The sequence below is a fragment of the Anabrus simplex genome, chromosome 8 (assembly GCF_040414725.1).
Source record: "Anabrus simplex isolate iqAnaSimp1 chromosome 8, ASM4041472v1, whole genome shotgun sequence".
NCBI classification, from domain to species: Eukaryota; Metazoa; Arthropoda; class Insecta; order Orthoptera; family Tettigoniidae; genus Anabrus; species Anabrus simplex.
In genome coordinates this window covers 47063546-47086301 of record NC_090272.1, presented here as the reverse complement: position 1 = coordinate 47086301, position 22756 = coordinate 47063546, and the positions used below count along the sequence as shown (strand labels likewise).

At 40.0% G+C, this 22756-nt stretch overlaps 1 protein-coding gene across 5 annotated transcripts in view; it reads right to left on the bottom strand.

The window, feature by feature from the left end:
- Window positions 1-22756, bottom strand: part of LOC136878734 (PRL-1 phosphatase) — a 364304-nt gene that overhangs the window by 213973 nt on the left and 127575 nt on the right. The window contains exon 1 of one of the 5 annotated variants that reach the window (XM_067152189.2): window positions 16744-16766. The exons of the other annotated variants lie outside the window; for them this stretch is intronic. The gene's annotated coding sequence lies outside the window, so the exon portion shown is untranslated. Of the gene's footprint in view, window positions 1-16743; window positions 16767-22756 lie in introns of those variants that run through there. 5 annotated transcript variants of the gene reach the window in all.

Here is a 22756-nt window from a genome sequence, read left to right as displayed (position 1 = left end):
GACTACTGAATGAAGCACTGCCAAAAGAAAAGAAATTGCTTTTAGTTATTTGTTTACAGTCTGCGACTATAATACATAGGTTCACAATACAATGAATATGCTATAGGGATTTAACAACTTACGCACAAAATGTAGTGAAACATTTATCAAAACTTCTGTTTTTTATGTAGTTCTTTCTTTGCTAAATGAGAGGTTTATTAAAAAGAAGTTATGTTAAAATATAGTAAAATATTTAAAAAGACAGGGGTGAAAAATGTGTATTCCACTATTAAAAGAATTCAGTTTATTTGCAAAAAGGGGACCGTCAGAAAATAAAATCTGCTTTCCTGCTCTTCCGGTGCAAATTCTAAAATTATTATTATGTGAACAAGACCGTTTACATGAAAGTAATAGCAAAATACGGCTTTAATGATTCTTTAACCGTTTATTTTTTCTCCCCTGACAAAGGGGTGGGAACAATGGCAGGAGGGTACTCGGAATGAGATAAAGGCTAATTTAGGAATGAACTCGAAGCTGTACGCATAAACCGGCTTCGGTGGTGGGGTATCGTGAGGCGAATGGAGGAGGATAGGTTACCTAGGAGAATAATGGACTGCTATGGAGGGTAAGAAGTAGAGGGAGACCAAGACGACGATGGTTAGACTCGGTTTCTAAGGATTTAAAGATAAGAGGTATAGAACTAAATGAGGCTACAACAATAGTTGCAAATCGAGGCTTGCAGACTGAACGCTGAAAGGCATACAGTCTATAATGATTATGTATGTATGTATGCATGTATGTAAGCATGTATGTATGTATGTAAAACTTTTGTGGACATGTGCCCTTTTCCAAATCAGTTCAACTACCAGGAGACCACTGAGAAAAGACAAAGCAGCACGCCTGGCGATGGGAAGTTCAAATGTGTAAGTATAACTAATCGATGGGTTATGGATTATAGAACAAAGCAACCAGTTTGTATGTACCGGTACGTAGTGTTTAAAGCCATTCGCGGTAAATGGGACAAGATAAAACCATGGGTCAGTTAATTCCTTCTACATAGCAAATAGTCTTTATTTCGACGACCGAAAGATATATTAACGAAGGAAAAGTCCAATGTCATTTCAACAGTTAAACGAAGGCAACGAGGAGTTTGATTACCTAGAAGAATACTGAAATATGAATTAAACCCCTTGATATGAGGAAAAACACAGTCAGTAAAGAAACACAACACCTTTAACACATGGTAGTTTTATTCATGATTATATTTTGAGGTAATTGACATTTAGAATGAAATATTACACACAACTCAATGCATGCACGAGTGGCTAAATACACCGGAAGTGCCAACTGTCCTCAACACCATGTATATACAGTGTACCCTTATTTTGTGTTTATACACCTGTACTATTTCATTCTTAGTGGTGAACATAATACTGCAACACACTGTCACACGCCTATTACAACTGTTGACGTAATTCTGTAAGACGTAAAGCGTCGACCTGTCACGTTCCACTTATACTGAAGTAGAGTGTGATCCAGTGATCGTGCTGGCCATTCGTAGAACACCTTGTCGAACTGAACAGCACGGTCAGCAAATGAGCGGCCATTATCGTTCTGAAATCGTACGTCGCTTTCCTGTCCTAAGAATAGCCGACAACAGTTTGAATGCATCTAGGTATCAGGAAATAATAACAATAACACTACAACGTAGTTTCGCAATTAATTTTTGCGAGTGGTGTAACGCCGCACAAACATACAAGAATTGGAAAGTTCATTAGAAGCCAAACTAGTAATGTAAATAAAAAGGACTAATATACCTCCTAAGAAAATAAATAGGATGTAGGAAAATCAGGAGGAGGATATTAACCCAACGGTTAAGATAAAGTTACCTTAGGGATAACAGCGTAATTTTTATTTATTTATTTATTTATTTATTTTTTAGCGTTCATATCGACAAGAAAGATTGCGACCTCGATGTTGGATTAAGAAATATGATTAGGTGTAGAAGTTTAGTTAATAAGTCTGTTCGACTTTTAAATCCTTTCACGATCTGAGGGCAACCAGGTTATTTGATTGGTGATGACCAAATTTATAATGTAATTGTCACTGCCCACGCATTTGTAATAACTGTCTTCATGGCAATGCCTATTATAATTGGGGGTTTTGGAAATTGATTAGTTCACTAATACTTGGGGCTCCTGATATATTGTTTATTCGAGGGAAGGCTATAAGTTTTTGGTTACTTCCCCCTTCGCTAACCCTATTACTTAGTAGTTTAGTGGAAAGCAGTGCAGGTACTGGTTGAACGGTATATCCCCCTCTCTCTTCGGGAATTGCCCACGCTGGTGCTTCAACAGAAGCACGGTAAAACCCCAGCATTTGCCTCGTGGGAAACTGGAAACTATGGAAAGCCATCTCCCTCTCCAGGGCTACCGACGGTGTGATTCGAACCCATCGTCTCCTGAATGCTAGCATGCAAGAAGACCTGGACCAGATTTTAAGTGACGACGGAAGATGCAAATCGATGTTCTGCCAGTGATTCTACAATACAAGTAGCTGCCAACCAACAAACCGCACCAGGATTCTATTCCACAGACTAACACAGGAGACTTAAGTCTGAACGCAATTACGAAACCGGTGGAGAATACAAAAATGATGTAAGTACTCTCGTTCATCGCCCGGGTTGAACTGCGTCGTTTTAAAACACTTTTTGCACAGGCTGCCTACGTTACGAAAACGTTTTACTCGTGTTATTTATTATAAACTTGATTGACGTGGTAATCTTTCAGCTGCCTAGGAAATCTATCACTTTAATCGTATTGAAATGTTTTCGGAACGTCGCATCGGCAACCTGTACATAAGGTATATTAAAAAATACTGTTCAAAGAATGTAATGCCGGGCTGAGTGGCTCAGGTTGAAGCGCTGGCCTTCTGACCCCAACTTGGCAGATTCGACCCTGGCTGAGTCCGGTGGTATTTGAAGGTGCTCAAATACGTCAGCCCCGTGTCGGTAGATTTACTGGCACGTAAAAGAACTCCTGCGGGACTAAATCCCAGTACCTCGGCGTCTCCGAAAACCGTAAAAGTATTAGTGGGACGTAAAGCGAATAACATTATTATTTATTAAGAATGCAGTAGTAGTTAAAAGACACGGGAAGCTTCAACTCCAGTTGCGTGTCCAAACTTTGCTTTCATTTCCGCAATATATTTCTCACGTTGTATAAGCTAATCCCTAAATAATACTAACAATAATAATACTTATTATTATTATTATTATTATTATTATTATTATTATTATTATTATATTATTTTTCCAAAAAATGTTGCTACAATTCCCTTCTCCCTTGATTGAAATATAAGTTACTGTACATAACATCTGCGTATGATACACACAATTTAATTTAACACGAAGCAAACAAGGGAATGTAGCAAGAACATTTTTTTTAAGTATGTATATAACGTTTGATTTGTTTTCTTTTGTCTGTGCGTATAACTGAACTCGCACGACAACGAAGTTACCGTGAAATTACCTTTCGTGTTCTAAATGGTATAGTTAGCAGTTCGCGAAACATAAGCCTTCCTAAGTAAGGCTAACCTGCTGGATTTATACGCTATGTGGCAAAACACAACTTGTTTATCTGCTGTCCACGCTTCCCTGGCCACGATTAGGCCTATTTGTTGAATATAATAACTTGACATACTGTGAATTCAATGTGCCAATTTCTACAATTATTGTCCTCACAAGAGAGGACAGTGTTTACAGTTGAACATTAGTTTTGGTCATACGGAGTAAGGTGTCAGAATTGGCCGAGTGGCATTTTCTTTTCATTAGGGACAAATCCCACTCTGCCAATGAATTATGAGGGGGATTTATTTTATGTTGTTGGGATGCAGGACAGATTGGTTCATCTTATCGTCATATCATTTTTGACTGAATAAGCCGTGGAACACAAGGTGGGAATGGAACAGTTGTTGTAGAGTAAGATCGATCCAGTATCAGAAATGCGTAATTCGAGGTAGGCAGATTGGTCACTTTTGTCAAGAATTGCAAAAATAGGCGGTAAATTTTATCTCAATGACAATTTTTGTAGTAGATAAGTAGTGCGAGCAATGTGGTGTGGATATCGAAAGAACATGTGATTCGAGATCCTCAAGTGCATCAACAGAACTACTGTAGAGATGGACGAAAAATAAGTTATTTTTTAACTGTCCCGGACTCTAAACTGATCTTTAAATGAACAGTGCCGTGCGGTTAGGGGCGCGCGGCCGTGAGCTTGCATCCACGAGATAGTGGGTTCGAATCCCATTGTCGGCAGCACTAAAGATGGTTTTCCGTGGCTTCCCATTTCCACACCCGGCAAATGCTGGGGCTGCACCATAATTAAGGCCACGGCCACTTCCTACCAACTCCTAGACCTTTCCTATCCCGTCGTCGCCATAAAACCTATCTGTATCGGTACGACGGAAAGCCACTAGCTAAAAAGAAGAACAGTATGCCGGAACATCCTGTTCCGAAAGAACAGTGTTCCGTGTTGCCTGCACTCGGCTGGATTGGTCCAAGAGAGATTTCAACGGTCTTGATTGATCTAGGCGTTTGACAATCGCGCATGTTCCACTGGTTGACCGATTGTTCCGACTCCCGGCGAATGTGAGTGCTAGTTCTCTACACTGGTTTCGATGTCCTTTGAAACCAGTCATTGGCTGCAATGCACAGCAGGTGACCATAAACGGTAGGGGAAGGGAAACCACGAAATATGAAACAGTAAGAGGCGCGCATCCTAACGTCAGCATTTTGACAGACAGGGAATCCGTGGTAAGTATGCACGACACTAATTTGTAATCTATTCGTATGAATTCCCGCTGCGTTAAACCAAAGTATCCTTTTACCGCGATTTACGGCTGTTTGTCTTGCGCTATCCACTGCAATTTGTTCATTAGGAGTGTTAGAAATTCACTATATACATACTGGTATTGCTATGCCAATATACCAAATGTAATTGAACAAAGCCTATACGTTTCGTATATTCCAATACCTGCCTTCTTTTGCCAGATAACCTTAATCTGTGTTCGGTTCTTTTGCCTGTCGAAACCAATTTATGATTAAATAAAATTTATAAAATACATTAAACATAAAACATTTTAAAAAGAACAAACCTGAAAATTAAGGCGTTTCCTTTTCAGATTTCATTAATATCCAATTTGTTGTGATAAAGTCATGTTTTAGAGTTTTCTAGAGATATTAAAATTAAAGCATGAAACTAGCAGGGAGGAAACAACTTTCGAATTTGCATTTATGAGGTTCATTAATATTTTCTAATTCCCCACTGCCTAAACCTTTTGACTTATTTTGGAACTGTTATTCGGAACACCATATCTTTTTCATAACAGGAACAATCGACACTGTTCCAGAAAAAGAACTTCGCCCATCTCTAAGCAGAACGGAGATTGTACTAGAATTTTGTGGGGGTGATAACGGTAACAGCCGTGATGAAATTTAGTTCTTGGGACTGCTGTGATAAACTGGCGGGAGTAGGGACGCTTAAGGTGTGAAAGTACGTCGGAACATCTGGATGGGTAGTGGTGTAGTGTTTTCCACGTTGTTGACAGGTATTATGCCCCTAGTTCCACGCCGAGTTTGCTTCACGTTAAAGAACAGTACGAGGAGCGATTTAATAACGAAGCACCAAATAACAGAACTATGCTAGCAGTCTGTGACAAGTTCTGTCATACGGGATTACTTGTGTCAACGAAGGGTGACAACAGAGCGCCCAAGAAGTCAACACAACCGAGAAATGTATAAGTCTTTCTCCAGCAGATATTCTAGCCCCAAATCACTAAAACATTTTGAGTAATAGGTCTGTTCGGCGGATGTTACATTGGGTAGATTCTAATACCGCATTGAAGTTACTCAGTCTAATAAAAAGGTTCTATGAAGAGTCCAGTAAAACTTGGGTTAAAATGGAATGTTGGGAATAATCCGCTCAAATTCCTGCGAGCTTTCCCGTATTTTGGTTTGCAGCGCACCTGCATATGCCTTATCGCTCTGGGAGCAACTTTCAAATCCACCACTTCGCCATCAGCTACTTTCTTCATTTCATTTCTGTAGTGATATTTGTGGAGTGCAGTATAGAGTTCCTTAGTACGACCAAGGGTGAGCGGCGCGTGAACTATGAAGGCTACTCGTACCGGCAGCACAGGAGTACAACCACGGTAGCTAGCTTACGTGAGTACAACAAACTGCCTTATCACCTGGCGATGTCTTACGGAGCGCCCAAAGAAGTTACGGGACGCTGAAAAGTAGGAACAGCCAAGTTCTAAGTATCCGAAGGGGCGAGTAACTGGTATCAGTGACCATTAATGTGGAGCCCCGGATGAAGCGCGCCTCGAAGTAGAGAAGAGAATCACGTGAGCTAATAACCTAAATATCCAATATTTGTTTATGCTGAGGAATGAAGTATCGCAATGTATATGTAGATTACCAACGTATGTATAGGGTACGCTAATGAAACTGAGGTGGTATCCGAGTCAGAGCATCTTTACCACTCGCAAATTTACACATTTCAACAAGTTAAAAAATGCTTAATTTGATTACAGGCAAAGAGAAGCGCTAGAGAAGTCACTCCAATATCAAACCTTTGCACGGAAGAGCTGGGAGATATTCATAAGGAACAGGAATTCGTGCCCGAAATGCCAAGCCAGTCTGCTGCCGGGAGGATCCTATACCAGCATAGGAGTACAGCACAAGGCAACCAGGAGGAACCAGAGACCCGGGAGGAAATCGTGTTTGATGAATTGTTACAAATGACAAATGTTAACACTTTTCTTTTAAAAGACTATCTTTCATGCCAAAGAATTACGATTCTGTGCAGTGAAAATTGAGACCCCTTACAGATATATAATCCTTTCATGGGCGGAACATTTAAAATTTCAAGCAAACAAATTTAGTCTTCACGCTCGTTTTTGGAGCAGGAAAGAAGAAACATGCATCCGATCGTGTTTACTTTGTTGCCGAACAAAGAAAAAAGATACTTAAGACTACATGTGAGCGAATATTTTCCTGAACGGAACTATCATGGCAAAAAAAAAAAAAAAGTGGGGATGAGCGAGCCTGATTCCAGTGTTGCGGCCTAGTGTCGATTACGTATAATATGAAGATGTATAAGGATCAAGATTTATTCAGCAACGACATTCCCGTAACACCTCCCCCTTCCTGTTACTCGGATATGACTATACCAAATGCCTAGGCTACATACCAGATATGCTGAAAAAAATTTTCAAGAAAGATGACCCACTAACAAATATTCCCGAATTATGAGAAAACGTAACCCTTTTCTTTTGTCCTTGCAGCAACCTTTGTTCATTAATATGTTCAATAATATTCAGAAACATTTTGAAAAATATGTGGCACGTGACTACACACATTATGAACATTTGCCATACCAATGCGATTAAATAACACTATTGCTGCGTACGGTACAATCTCATCTCAATCACCAAGTACACTGTCTTCCTTTAGCTATTCCAGTTTGTCAGAAAACTGACTACTTACTCCTCCGCCCCCAGAAAAACTGCTGTTTCGGACTAATAATTCATGAACATGATTATATTTAGCTACGCGATTTTTATGCATGCTATTGCTTTGACTAACTTCTAATGTGGCATTTCTACTTTCATTTGCAATATCGTTCAATTTCTGTTAAGGACTCTTTTCGGACTTACCGTTGGATATGTGAGCAGTAGCAGGCTTGACAGAGCTCGTACCTGGCTGTACGACCTCCATGCGTCAGTGTTTTTTTTTTTAGCGAGATTTTCCTGTTTCCAGCGCATGGCCATGTATGGATATCAGTGCCTTGAGTGTAAGTGTTCGCCAGTTCTGTAGCTGCTTTTGCCGGTACACCAAATGGGGTTGTTTATGAGTGCAGTTGTAAAATGGGACGGAGGCGACCGTGTCCTTGAGCAATATACCATTCCGGGACCTGGAGATGAAGGGAAAACTATTTCGAGGATGGGCGACGGGAGATTCGAACCCATCTGTCTCCCGAAGAAAGCAGCCAACTTGTCGTGCCACAAGGTACTGTAGTGAGCTAACCTGTTCTATTATAAATCTTCCAAAATATATCGAGTCGGAATACAACTGTGAGGGTACAACACTGAGGCATCTTACATGATCGTAATTGCAACAAATCTGAAAGGAAATGTATTTGTTGACATGAAGGCAATTATTACTAGAGTCCTTTCTGCGAGACTGTTGGGTATACACTGTGTCTGTATTCGAAAATCCATGGGTATGCACGCAAAGGATGGAGAATAAGAATTCTCGAGGGGAATACACCATTTATTTTTGCAATTGAAAGCTTGCACGTCTTCCATTTTAAAGGGTAATGGAAAAGGAAGATGAAATGATGCAACGTCTACATATTTTCTAGTTTTTCTAAAGGATATAACTCGGCCATATACCACAAGTATATGAATTCTAACGAGGGAACACATGTGTTTCACTCTGATTCGGTTGAAATTTGGTAGGAATATTCGTGGGGGGCAGTAGAATGCTAAGATGACAACTGCATGTCCCCAGCGCAAGTTTAAACGCCAAAATAGAACAAATAAATACGGTAGTCGTAAAATTAGAAGTGCCGCGGGAGTGTCGGGGTTTGGCGGAGAGGTAGGGAGGAGCGAAGCAGCGGACGTGAGCCAACCGGGCTGTGTCGAGCTGCGCCAGCAGCCAGGCGGCGTATAGTTAGCGCGTTCCCCTTAACTTCCCGATTAGATGTGCAAAACGTAAATATAACAGCACATGAAACAAGTGTACAAAGGACGGTGTTTGAACAACGATGCCATTAAGGTTTGAAGAATTCACGCCCGAGTTCTTGTTACTCGTAATTAGTGCAATAGTGATTGTTTACAAAAAAAGTGTACAAGGCACAGATACTGTGTGCACCATGCACATCTTACAGCGCTGTCGCTTTCACAAGTATTACATTGATTATAGGAAGGCTCTTCTTTGAAACAAATATCGACTGGATTAACAAACTGAAGGTTTCTTGTTAACATAGTCGCATTTGTACCAACTGTACTGCCACATTCTACGAAAACGCAGAGAGGAGAACTGGTTGTGCGTCAAAGATTGCACTTTTAAAATGGTGTTCCTTAAATGTACCTTGATGTCTAACGAGTTTACCAAATTAAATCGTACAAAATACATATACATTGCTTCCAAATGCGGAAGCCCAAAACATCTAACGGCTGGATAAGTCTAGTGGCTCCTTTCGGAATTGTTTGAACATTAATGATTTTCTTACTCCCAATTTTAGCATTTAAAATATTTTCTTCTTTCTGTCCGGTCCAGGAATTGAGAACTAAAACACTGTACTCTGGTACTAGCTCACAATAAACATCCCGTAACCATTTCTGTACAAGTTCCTTGGTCAGTTTTCCAGACTTTGAAGGCAAAGTGTACACATTTGGTGCGGTAAATAGTTTTTTTTCCCCTATATTAGGACCAAATTTGCCATTTTTTTCCTTCAACACCACTAGCAACTTCGGCAGGAGTTGTCCATCTGCCGAAATTATTGGCTGTATCGTGTAGCTATGAGTTAGTGACTTCATAGATTGTGCTTTCGCTAATACTTTTTCTCCTCGTTCATTATGGGTCCTGCCAGAATGGAACTCTTCATGAAAACTAGACTGATCAGTATTAAACACGCACTCTGGGCCGTGACTTTCTATTAATTGTGACACTTCAACAAACCGTGTCGCGTTACAATTAGTAACTTCTTGTTCGAATTGGTACTTTTTAGATACGAATTTGCAAATTTTTCTTGATCGAATTTTGAATTTCTTTTTAAAACTCATTACCCAGGAATGAGAAGCGTGAACAATTTTGTTTCGTTATCAAAAGTTCAAAGAAAGTAGACAAGTCTTCTTCGTAACAAATTTATTTTTTTCTCCCATTGTGCCACCGTTTTCCAGTTATTGCTCCCATCTGTAAAGCTCTTGCCGGAACTTTAATTTACAAAACCTGTGTTTCACTGATGCGAAGCTCCTCTGTTTCCCACCTTTTTTTCGCCAATATTCGACGACCTTCTTATAAGTTATTGGGATTAGGCACCGTTCAGCCGTTGTTGTGGATGCAGGGTTAGGAGCAACATTTTTGGAGACGAGGTCAAATAACGGTGTTTCAATATTGTCTTCCTCGAAATCAAAGTCATCATCTGACATATCCAATGTGCCATCCAGTTCCACTGTCATATCGGTATCCAAAACCCTGTCGGCAATTAGACCTGTAAAACGGAGACAAGAACGCAATTCCTGTGAACGCTTTTGTCGTAAAAGTAACTATATATAAATACATTGATCTACTTACGATATAATTCCAATCCCAAATTCCTTTCATCTTCAGAAAATGGGGCGTCTTTTTTGTCACACTCTGCAAAACAATTCTGAAGGCACGCTACTACATTCCACGGATTGAATGACTTCTGTAGTGGGCGGTTTTTTGTACATAGTTAAAGTAAATATATAGTCACCATTCACAAAAATGACTATAAGAACGTCAGATTTTACCTGTCATTGTAAGAACGTTGTCTCATCGGACGACTAATCAATGTGCGCCTCTTGATCTGCTTTGACGTTTCTAATCGGGAAGATACGAGGTATGTGCGAAGTGCGGTGTAGTAGACGAGTGGCCGGAAGGGTGGGGGTGGGGGTCGGTGGTCCTTCATTCGACTCGAGCGAGCAGCCCGACTATACGCTGCTCACGTCCGCTGCTTCGCTCCTCCCTCCCTCTCCGCCACACCCAGATACTCCCACAGCACTTCTAATTTTACGACTATTTGTTCTATTTTGGCGTTTAAACTTGCGTTGGGGACATGTAGTTTTCACCTTAGCATTCTACTGCCTCCCACGAATATTCCTACCGAATTTCAACCGAATCCGAGTGAAACACATGTATGTGTTCCCTCGTAAGTAAATCTTAACTTTCCACTAGCGTGTTAAGCATAAGAGTGAGCGAAAATTCACAATTTTTTTATCAATATCCATAAATTCTGAGAACTATTCTTGTCCAGGTTCAGATCAATCTTACAGTACAGGAACAGTTTCATACGTACTGTGGCTACACACACACACAGTGAATACAGAACCTAGTAGTATTCAGTTATCGCCAAAACCATTCTTTCAATTTAAGTTTGTGATTTTGTTTGCAATATTATTATTATTATTATTATTATTATTATTATTATTATTGTAACAATTTTATAAGCTTTTACCCGCGAACTATTCATTTACAGAAGCTACATGAAGCAACTTTACATGACAAATTAATCCATAAATCTAGAATACGTTCGAATGCTTCAATCTAGGAAATCAACGTTATAATGCACTATTTTGAATGTAAAGTAATTTAATATTTAAAAACAAAGCCATTTACATATTGGTCATGAAGGCCCAAAGAGATACAGGAATTATTATTTTTAATTTAAAACAATTACACTGCCAGACACAGGCAACGCAAGAGCTTAGTATTCGGTTGTCTCCGGACACGAAACAGGATATTAATCATAGCATATTACGGCTGAGAACGAGGTAAAAAAAATATAGACCTAGTCCGGAGAGCCATGATCATCATCGGTTTGGATATCCTAAGGGTGCATTTTAAGTCTGAGCTACACTAGTAGACCATGAAAGGAATATACATATGACTTATCGACTGGAGGCTAATAATAATGTTATTTGCTTTACGTCCCACTAACTACTCTTTAAGGTCTTCGGAGACGCCGAGGTGCCGGAATTTAGTCCCGCAGGAGTTCTTTTTACGTGCCAGTAAATCTACCGACACAGGGCTGTCGTATTTGAGCACCTTCAAATACCACCGGACTGAGCCAGGATCGAACCTGCCAAGTTGGGGTTAGAAGGCCAGCGCCTTAACCGTCTGAGCCACTCAGCCCGGCCGACTGGAGGCTAATGTAATGCAACTGATCAAGAAAACTCAAAAGTAGCGCTACATTTACACCTGCTCTAGGATTATTACAGTGAGCACGGACCCGGAATTTCCTGGATAATTCAACCACGGCATACCAACATTCACGACGAAATTAGAAAATTATTTTCTTCTTAATTTCGAATCACCCATCTTTAGGGTACATAAGATCAATCACTTATTAGATGCTTGTGTCTTTTCTTCTCCCAATAGTTCTTCATTCCAACTTATCTCCTTTCCTCTGATATCTGAATCGGTTTTCTGGTGATGTTCTTAACTTGGAACCTCTTAGTTTTATCTTTGGTCACGGTTTTGGCCGTACCATTCTTTAACATGAGTTCGGTAATCTCAAGATCTCTCAGATTCTTTTCAACTTCCTTAAACCAATTGGGTTTAGCGTTTTTTGTAATAAGTCAAAAATCCGTTTAGTTAATCTGTCAGGATTCATTCGGAATGTGTGTCCATAGAAATCCTTTTACTCATGGTATCCGAGAGTATCTCAGACATTACGTAGAGGGATTCGTTTCTATAAAATAAAAAAAATAAAAAAAATTTATTTTGGAATTTGGAACCCATGATCTTCAATATTTTTCTCTCCTTGATTTCCAATTTCTCCATTTGTCCTTTCCTCCCCATGACTAGTGTCTCTGCTGCATAGTGCGCTTCCGGCTTAATTACTGTGTTATGCCTTATTTTGGTGTTCCAAGAGAGGGCTCTCTTACTGAATGTGTTTTTGGTTTTCTGGAAAGCTAGGTCCATGTTGTTCCTTCTCGCTTCCATTGCTTTCCCTTCACGGTTGTTCCATTCAATCCATTCCCTAGGTACTTGAAACTCTTCACCACCTATTTTTCGAGCTCTTACTTTCTCTTAGGAGTGTAAAGTATATTCGTCATGATTGTCTTTTCGAAAAAAAAAAATCCTAAGTCCTATCTTCCCTGCCAGCTCTTGTAATTCGCCGATTTGTTCTTTTGCTTCCTCCCACGTTTCTGCGAGCAGCGCCAAGTCGTCAGCAAATGCCAAACACTTAATCGTGATTCCTTTGTTTTTTGTTCCAAGTCTTATTCCCCCCTCTCGTTCTTGCATTCCATTCCCTCACAACTTTTTCAAGTGCGCAGTTGAACAACAGAGGGAGAGACCATCTCCTTGCCGGACCCCTGTTCTGACCTCAAAAGGTTCTGATAGTTCGCCCACGAATCTGACTTTACAGGACGTATTCGTGAGAGTCTCCTTGATGATGTTTAAAGTTTTCCCGTTCAAGCCAAACTCCTCCAAAATAACTACTCTGTCTATGGAATCATAAGACTTATAGAAGTCTACAAAAATCACTATATACGGTAGAAAATTAATTTATTTTAGGCAAAATTATAATTTATGTTTGTTAGCGTATATACTGTAAACAACCAGGACAAAACCGATATTGTACGCCAAAGAAATATTTACTTAGTCTTATCAAAACAAAAGCAGTGGGTACTAGATATAGAACTGCTTCATCCTCTCAATGTTAACCTACTTTACTATTACATCACGATCATCTTATCCAGTCACGATCACACCCAGAAAAGTTATCGGGGCGATAAGATTTCGAAGGCTGAATTGTGCTACTTTCTCGAAAGAGATTCACTTTAGATTTGTGAGCTAATTGAAAGTACGCCAAAGGGTATAAAATACTTCTAATTAACGTGTTCGGAATGATGACGAAAAAGGATAACAGTATGTTCTACAATGTAAAAGAACACTCCTCGTACGGCAGATTGGTTTTAAGGCATATAAGTCTAGTCTGAGCGTGTTCTGAGAAACGTTAACATTTCCTCATACAGCCAATGATGAAATAGCCAGAAAGAATGATACGAGGGAGGATCAAATATAAACGGGATTTTATTTTTTATTTAAATTCATTTATTGAAAAACACAAGGCAACTGCAATTTATTTTTTCACATAGTTTCCTGCTTTGGAAATGCATTTGTCCCAGCATATGGACAACTGTTTGATACCCTCATGGTAAAAAGCACAGGGTCGTGTCACAAACCAGTTGCGCACGAAGTCTTCCACACTCTCGTCATCTTCAAATCGTTACCCTCCTAGAGCTTCTTTAAGCGGTCCGAACAAATGGAAATCGCAGGGCGATAAGTCCGGGCTGTAAGGAGGATGATCAAGTGTAGTCCAGTTCACTTCCTTTAGCTTGGAGACAGCTGCTGTATGGGGCTGCGCATTGTCGTGGAGGATGACCTGTCGAATTGGTTGGTCTCGTCTTTTGCGGCGATATGCGACCCTCGCCTTCTTCAACAGCTTGCAGAAGTAAGCTGCATTGATTGCGCGTCGCTCATGCAAAAAATAAATAAGCAATCATGTCTTAACCGCACGAATGTTTTTGTCTGTAATGCTGGTCCGAGGACGGCAATCGTGTTGATTTTCTACACGTTCTCGTCCTTCCTTGAACTTTTTATGCCAGGCAAATACACGCGCCCGTGACAATATTTGATCACCGAACTGTGCAGTCAATCTCTAGCAAATTTCCGCCGCTCTAACTCCTTCACGAGAGAGAGATTTTGTAATTATGCGTTGCGCAGTGGAAGGGTGCACCTGTTACTCCGCCTAAGTATAGCAGAAGTGCAGGGCCAGACCTACAACTGTTGATGCTCAGGAACAAAAATCCCGTTTATATTTGATCGACCTTCGTGAATCATAATAAAGCAACAGTTCAACCCCATGGGACAACAGCCCTGAAGGGCGTTGTTTACCAAGCGACCGTCGCCGAGACTGACTTGACCAAATCCAGGTAAATATACCAGACCTGGCCGAGAATCGAACCCGGGGTCTCCAGGTAAGAGACAGGCACGTTACCTCTACACCACGGGGCCGGTAAAGAAAAATAACCTACACTAACCACTATCGACATTTTACGTTGTGGAAGTGTCTGGAAATAATATTCCTTTTCAGTATAACCTAATAAAGAACGTTGTGCACCTGTCTTAGAAAAATATGTTTTACTTTTTTGTGTACGAACGATGGTTCAAAACGCACGCCATCCAATTAATGATTAATAAGATTCGGATGTTAAGGAAAATTAATTTCATTCCCGAGGTCATTTTAGCAGAAATCTGAGAAATAACCGAATGATTGGTCCCCGACCCCTGTAAAGCAATTTTATGTTGCATATAAATGGATATTACGGCGATTTTTATTGCTTTGGTCATATTTTGAGAATTTTTGTTCAAATTGAGGAGTTATTTTTTAACAAGGTACATGTTACCTGCGCCGATTTTCAAACAGGATTTCAAAATACTGTAGTAGATATAATTTTCTTTCTTTTCCCGAAAGAGGTAGGTAGCAGGTTTAGAAGACATGATTCCGAGAAAAAGATGCCGTACGAACATATACGCTGAGATACCAAACAGCATGCTAATACTTCATTTTTTGTTATTTCTTTTTAGGAAAACAGAGCGAGAACTGCGCCTCAGGGCTATGATACTGAATGAATGTATGAAGTTTTCATTTACAGTATCTACCTAGATCTTTCAGTTTGCATGATTAAATGTATCTGCTGTATTATCGCCTTTTTTTTTTTTTTTGACACTCAAAGGTTAGTAATACTCTAATACTTTCTACCTATCCCACAAATCGTAAAGTCATATTTTACCCTTTTTAGGTCATATGGAATTTCCGGCAAATTTGCTTGCATATTTTGTACTTCTTTAGGTCATAAACTTCCGAACCCTAATGATAACCAACGAGTAACATGGGTGTTCAATAGGAATGCTTCTTTTAATATATTCCAAGAAAAATTAGCAATACGTAAAAGTAATTTTTCCTTCCATAGCACAAACCATGAGAAAAGTTTAATTTTAAATGTCGTCTGATTCACATCCGATGTTCATCTCAATGAAGAACTTCAGGTTTCTTTCCCGAATATTGTTCGTCCTTAACGAGCGTCCCAAACAGAACAAGTTATTCTAGCGAGGGTGAATCTGTGTCATGTTAAGAAAATTGAGAAATTGATTTCAGCGTAGGTAAGTTCAACAGACAGAAGAACGCTCAAAATGAAAACAAAACGTTCAGCCTTCATAAGAGACGGGAGGAAACTTACCATGTCATTAGCGATCACCTTGATGTATAATGATCACCGAATTCCAAGACACTGCCCACCAGGGGCAAGGAAGGATATGAGCACGTGGAAGTATGTTATCTGTGGACATCATTACACAGCATTCGAGGACAGGTATTAGTCTAATGAATTTCTGTCGTGTACACGAAACTGCACACTGTCGCATCGAAATATAAAAGCCTGCGTTATTTTAGACGTAATATCTTTTTCGTATGGAAGAGAAACTGCAGTTTATTATTCTGGGTTGTACGAGCCTCAATGTAAATGCTCCATTACATTAAATATAAAACCAAAGTAGTGTTCAATATTCACAAGAAAGATTAATCCAGTTAACCCTCAACTAGTGTAGTGCGCTGTATGTTTTGCACTACCTCCTTCCTTGTCTCAATTTTATAAATGATTGATTTTCTAATAGTTAACGCAAACAGATACGTACTTGAAAAAGATGGATCGAACGTAGGTATAAGGAAAGATTAGTAAATTCGAATACTGCTTTCTGTCAGAGCTGGACGACGTAATAAGCCGAGCATTAAATCTTTATTTGCTGGTTCATATCACTGTCAACAATAAAGTACCCTGTGGGTATCTTATGCTTTTTCTTTTACGAACTGATAACAAGAAAGCCGATTGTCTATTATTTTGTACAATTTGTTTGTTGCGTGTATCATTAGGGCAATGTCTTACCTTAACTGCAGGAAGACCACAAAGAACCACCTCATCAGTAAGGTTACACACACCGAGTTTTCGAACTTATGAACTGATAAATCTGGTTCACTTACCTGCAACAGAAGGAAAATATATAAAATATAAACTCGTAAGTTCATTTTTAATCGTACTTTAAAATAAGGGACGTGTCAATGTTAAAAATTGAGGTAGGAATACGGCGTAACATCTTTTTATAGCAGTAAATATCAACTTCAATATGAGTCTTATTCGAACAAGGATTCATGGTACCGAGCTCGATAGCTGCATTCGCTTAAGTGCGGCCAGTATACAGTATTCGGGAGATAGTAGGTTCGAACCCCACTGTCGGCAGCCCTGAAAATGGTTTTCCGTGGTTTCCCATTTTCACACCAGGCAAATGCTGGGGCTGTACCTTAATTAAGGCCACGGCCACTTCCTTCCCACTCCTAGCCCTTCCCTGTCCCATCGTCGCCATAAGACCTGTGTCGGTGCGACGTAAAGCAACTAGCCAAAAAGGATTCATGGTCGCGTCGAAAGTTTATAAGATTAGTAGTAATAACATACTGTACACAACTAAAATGTATTTCATACAACACAAACCACAGAGACTTGTGAATGATCTAGCAAGTAATTTTACTGAAATTAGAGCAGGAGGGGGAGTAGTAATATACAGGTTCTGAAAGTAAGACTTAAGATCAAATACAGATGATATAACTTGGTTGTACCAATTTGCTAGCAGCAAATATAAGATGTTCCAAGTAATCACGTGTGACTTTTTGCTAGTTGCTTTACGTCGCACCGACACAGATAGGTCTTAGGAGTGGGAAGGAAGCGGCCGTGGCCTTAAGGTACAGACCCAGCATTTGCCTGGTGTAAAAATGGGAAACCACGGAAAACCATTTTCAAGGCTGCCGACAGTGGGGTTCGAACCTACTATCTCCCGAATACTGGATACTGGCCGCACTTAAGCGACTGCAGCTATGGAGTTCGGTACGTGTGAATTTAGGGTAGGATGGCATGTGAAGTAAATTGCCAACGTCATCCCCAATACAACTGGAACATGCAATTTGGACACCAGGATCAGATATAAATCACATTAAATAATTTGAAAAAAGGTATATTAATCTCAAACATCTGTAGTCTAAGTCTTACCTGCTTTGTAATACATACTGTTACAGATATTTTATGAGGAATCTGCTGAAAGAATCAGTTTTCCGGTCAGGTGACTCACCAAGAAACATTCCGGAACTACGAGAGAATATATATTGTACCGGGAAATGATTATGGGGCCAGAGCATGGGAAGGATCTCAGGTAGTGTGCGGTTACTTATTGGAGCAGGCACAGAGGATATTTTCGCAGGGCGAATAATAGATGGTAAACTCTTTTTGACAATATTTATTGAAATTTTTAGGTAAATCACCTTGCAGTTGAATTGTCAAAATTACATTTTCAGTCAATCTTTTCAAAATGCAAAAATAAAATATCGACGCTGTTATATTCTGAGAGATCCGCTTGATGTTAAAAATGTCCAAAAGGAATACCAATTTTTTGAGATCATAAACACCCTACAGTTCATCTAGAATCTCTTATATAGCTTTAAATTCCAAAATAACACTTTGCACATAGTACTTCATTTAACCAAATTGCGTAAAAATCAAGTCCATCACTTGTAATGCAAACATACAGTTTTTCTAAGATTTTTAAACATAAGATTAACACACACACAGCCATTAATAATCTGATAGTTAAGTAAAAGTTTTCAATTACTTGCTGTATACTCCTACTGTTCATCTAAATCGATTTTATAAGAAAAGAAAATAGTGCACTTGCTTTATGGCAAACCCTACAGTTCGTCTAGGTGAAATGACTTCAATTTATAAAAGATTTTAAAGCGAAATCTACAGTTCAATACAAGACATGGAGTCATCTTGAATTATTAGGAATAGTAAAATTCACACGAAGCACTTTTCTGTTGAATGTAGCACTATAAATGACTGAGTGCTTTGTTAAAAGTCAGTGTCGAAGTTGAATTACTCCCTCAAAAAATATATGAAAAACACTAATATCACCTGTAATGTGCTTGTAAGGATTGATGAAGTATTGCCCTGCGGCTTGGTGACTGGGACTTTCTGCAGCGTGCAGCCAAGACTCGAACTCATCACCAACAGCGTGACACGTCCATTCAATGAAGACACCACGTTATTATCCTCGTCGAAATCACGATCATTCCCTCGCTGGGTACCACTATTGAAGAAACCACGTTTAATCCCACGCTGGAAATGACGTTCTACGCAGTGTAAATATCATGACACTTCGCCAAGATTTCCGATGTTCTTTTTAAGGAGAAATGTTGAAACACGGAAAGTTCCATTGGCACAATATAATGGGTTGTATAACTTAATTTTCATTAAGACAGGTATTTTACACCGACACAAGTCTTAATACATAGTTCGTATTCTCACTTTGTTTTACGATGTTAAATACGTGACTCAGAATATCACAGTCTATGGTTCATGTTTGTGGGTTACTGTAGTCACGTCCTAGTTCGTGAACCATGGGCAACGGCTGAGTGGCCTAGTAAGTGGTCCTGAGAGTCGGGATACCAGTTGCTATGGAATGGGAGTGGGCATCTCGGACATATTCTGAGTCGTGGCCCTCCTTGTGCTCAGGCGGCTAGGACTATACAATTCACCGGTGGTACATATCCCGTTAGAGGAGAGATCCCCACTTGGACTATGTGCAAGTAGGGCAGCATCCTGCTTCATGAATTAACCGAGCTCAGAACACTTTAAGCAAGCCTCTGACCTATGGGAGTAATGGAGTTCCACTCCCATTTGGCAGGCGAGGGACTCCTTGGAAACAACTTGGCGAACAAAATGGAATTCGATGGGGAGCTATCAATATTAATGGGGCTTATGGAAGAAAGAAGGTAGAACTGGCTGAGTCAGCAAAGAGAATGCATCTGGATGTGCTAGGAGTAAGTGATATTCGGGTAAGGGGAGATAATGAGGAAGAGATAGGAGATTACAAAGTGTACTTGACGGGTGTTAGAAAGGGAAGGGCACAGTCTGGGGTAGGGCTCTTTATCAGAAATACCATTGCACGCAACATAGTTTCTGTTAGGCATGTAAATGAGCGAATGATGTGGGTAGATTTGTCAGTGGGAGGAATTAGGACAAGAATTGTGTCCGTGTATTCACCATGTGAGGGTGCAGATGAGGATGAAGTTGACAAGTTTTATGAAGCATTGAGTGACATCGTGGTCAGGGTCAACACCAAGGATAGAATAGTGCTAATGGGCGATTTCAATGCGAGAGTTGGGAATAGAACTGAAGGATACGAAAGGGTGATTGGTAAATGTGGGAACATATGGAAGCTAATGGGAATGGGAAGCGTTTGCTGGACTTCTGTGCTAGTATGGGTTTAGCTGTTACGAATATATTCTTCAAGCATAAGGCTATTCACCGCTACACATGGGAGGCTAGGGGTACCAGATCCATTATAGACTATATCTAACAGACTTTGAATTCAGGAAATCTGTTAGGAATGTACGAGTTTTTCGCGGATTTTTCGATGATACAGACCACTATCTGATCTGTAGTGAACTAAGTATCTCTAGGCCTAGGGTAGAGAAAGTGAAATCTGTCTGCAAACGAATAAGGGTAGAAAGTCTCCAGGACGAGGAAATTATACAGAAGTACATGGATATGATTAATGAGAAGTTTCGAACAGTAGACAGTAACCAGGTTCAGGATATAGAAAGTGAATGGGTGGCATACAGGGATGCTGTAGTAGAAACAGCAAGGGAATGCCTAGGAACAACTGTGTGTAAAGATGGGAAAAGGCGAACATCTTGGTGGAATGATGAAGTGAGAGCAGCCTGTAAACGTAAAAAGAAGGCTTATCAGAAATGCCTCCAAACAAGGGCCAAGCCAGACAGGGATTGGTACGTAGATGAAAGAAACAGAGCGAAAAAATAGTTGTTGAATCCAAAAGGAAGTCATGGGAAGATTTTGGTAATAACCTGGAAAGGCTAGGTCAAGCAGCAGGGAAACCTTTCTGGACAGTAATAAAGAATCTTAGGAAAGGAGGGAAAAAGGAAATGAACAGTGTTTTGAGTAATTCAGGTGAACTCATAATAGATCCCAGGGAATCATTGGAGAGGTGGAGGGAATATTTTGAACATCATCTCAATGTAAAAGGAAATCATCATGGTGGTGTTGCAAACAGCCAAGTTCATGGGGAGGAGGAAAAGGATGTTGGTGAAATTATGCTCGAGGAAGTGGAAAGGATAGTAAATAAACTCCATTGTCATAAGGCAGCAGGAATAGATGAAATTAGACCTGAAATGGTGAAGTACAGTGGAAAGGCAGGGATGAAATGGCTTCATAGAGTAGTAAAATTAGCGTGGAGTGTTGGTAAGGTACCGTCAGATTGGACAAAAGCAGTAATTGCACCTATCCATAAGCATGGGAACAGGAAGGATTGGAACAACTATCGAGGTATCTCATTGATTAGTATACCAGGCAAAGTATTCACTGGCATCCTGGAAGGGAGGGTGCGATCATTCGTTGAGAGGAAGTTAGATGAAAACCAGTGTGGTTTCAGACCACAGAGAGGCTGTCAGGATGAGATTTTCAGTATGCGCCAGGTAATTGAAAAATGCTACGAGAGGAATAGGCAGTTGTGTTTATGTTTCGTAGATCTAGAGAAAGCATATGACAGGGTACCGGGGGAAAAGATGTTAGCCATACTGGGAGACTATGGAATTAAAAGTAGATTATTAAAAGCAATCAAAGGCATTTATGTTGACAATTGGGCTTCAGTGAGAATTGATGGTAGAATGAGTTCTTGGTTCAGGGTACTTACAGGAGTTAGACAAGGCTGTAATCTTTCACCTTTGCTGTTTGTAGTTTACATGGATCATCTGCTGAAAGGTATAAAATGGCAGGGAGGGATTCAGTTAGGTGGAAATGTAGTAAGCAGTTTGGCCTATGCTGACGACTTTGTCTTAATGGCAGACTGTGCCGAAAGCCTGCAGTCTAATATATTGGAACTTGAAAATAGGTGCAATGAGTATGGTATGAAAATTAGCCTCTCGAAGACTAAATTGATGTCAGTAGGTAAGAAATTCAACAGAATCGAATGTCAGATTGGTGATACAAAGTTAGAACAGGTCGAAAATTTCAAGTATTTAGGTTGTGTGTTCTCCCAGGATGGTAATATAGTAAGAGAGATTGAATCAAGGTGTAGTAAAGCTAATGCAGTGAGCTCGCAGTTGCGATCAGCAGTATTCTGTAAGAAGGAAGTCAGCTCCCAGACGAAACTATCTATACATCGGTCTGTTTTCAGACCAACTTTGCTCTACGGGAGCGAAAGCTGGGTGGACTCAGGATATCTTATTCATAAGTTAGAAGTAACAGACATGAAAGTAGCGAGAATGATTGCTGGTACAAACCAGTGGGAACAATGGCAGGAGAGTAGTCGGAATGAGGAGATAAGGGCTAATTTAGGAATGAACTCGATGAAGCTGTACGCATAAACCAGGTTCGGTGGTGGGGTCATGTGAGGCGAATGGATGAGGATAGGTTACCTAGGAGAATAATGGACTTATGGAGGGTAAGAGAAGTAGAGGGAGACCAAGACGACGGTGGTTAGACTCTGTTTCTAACGATTTAAAGATAAGAGGTATAGAACTAAATGAGGCCACAACACTAGTTGCAAATCGAGGATTGTGGCGACGTTTAGTAAATTCTCAGAGGCTTGCAGACTGAACGCTGAAAGGCATAACAGTCTATAATAATGTATGTATGTATGTATGTATGTATGCTATAGTATGATCCATAAGTCAAGTTAATGCAGTAATGATCTACAGTCGTTTTCAAAATGGGAAAACACAGTCTTTCACTCACAGTTTATAGAATAAAAATTGAACACTGTCACAGTTCATAATAGTCACTGATTATGCCTTGGGTTCAATCGTAGAATAATCATTATAATCCATGAAACATT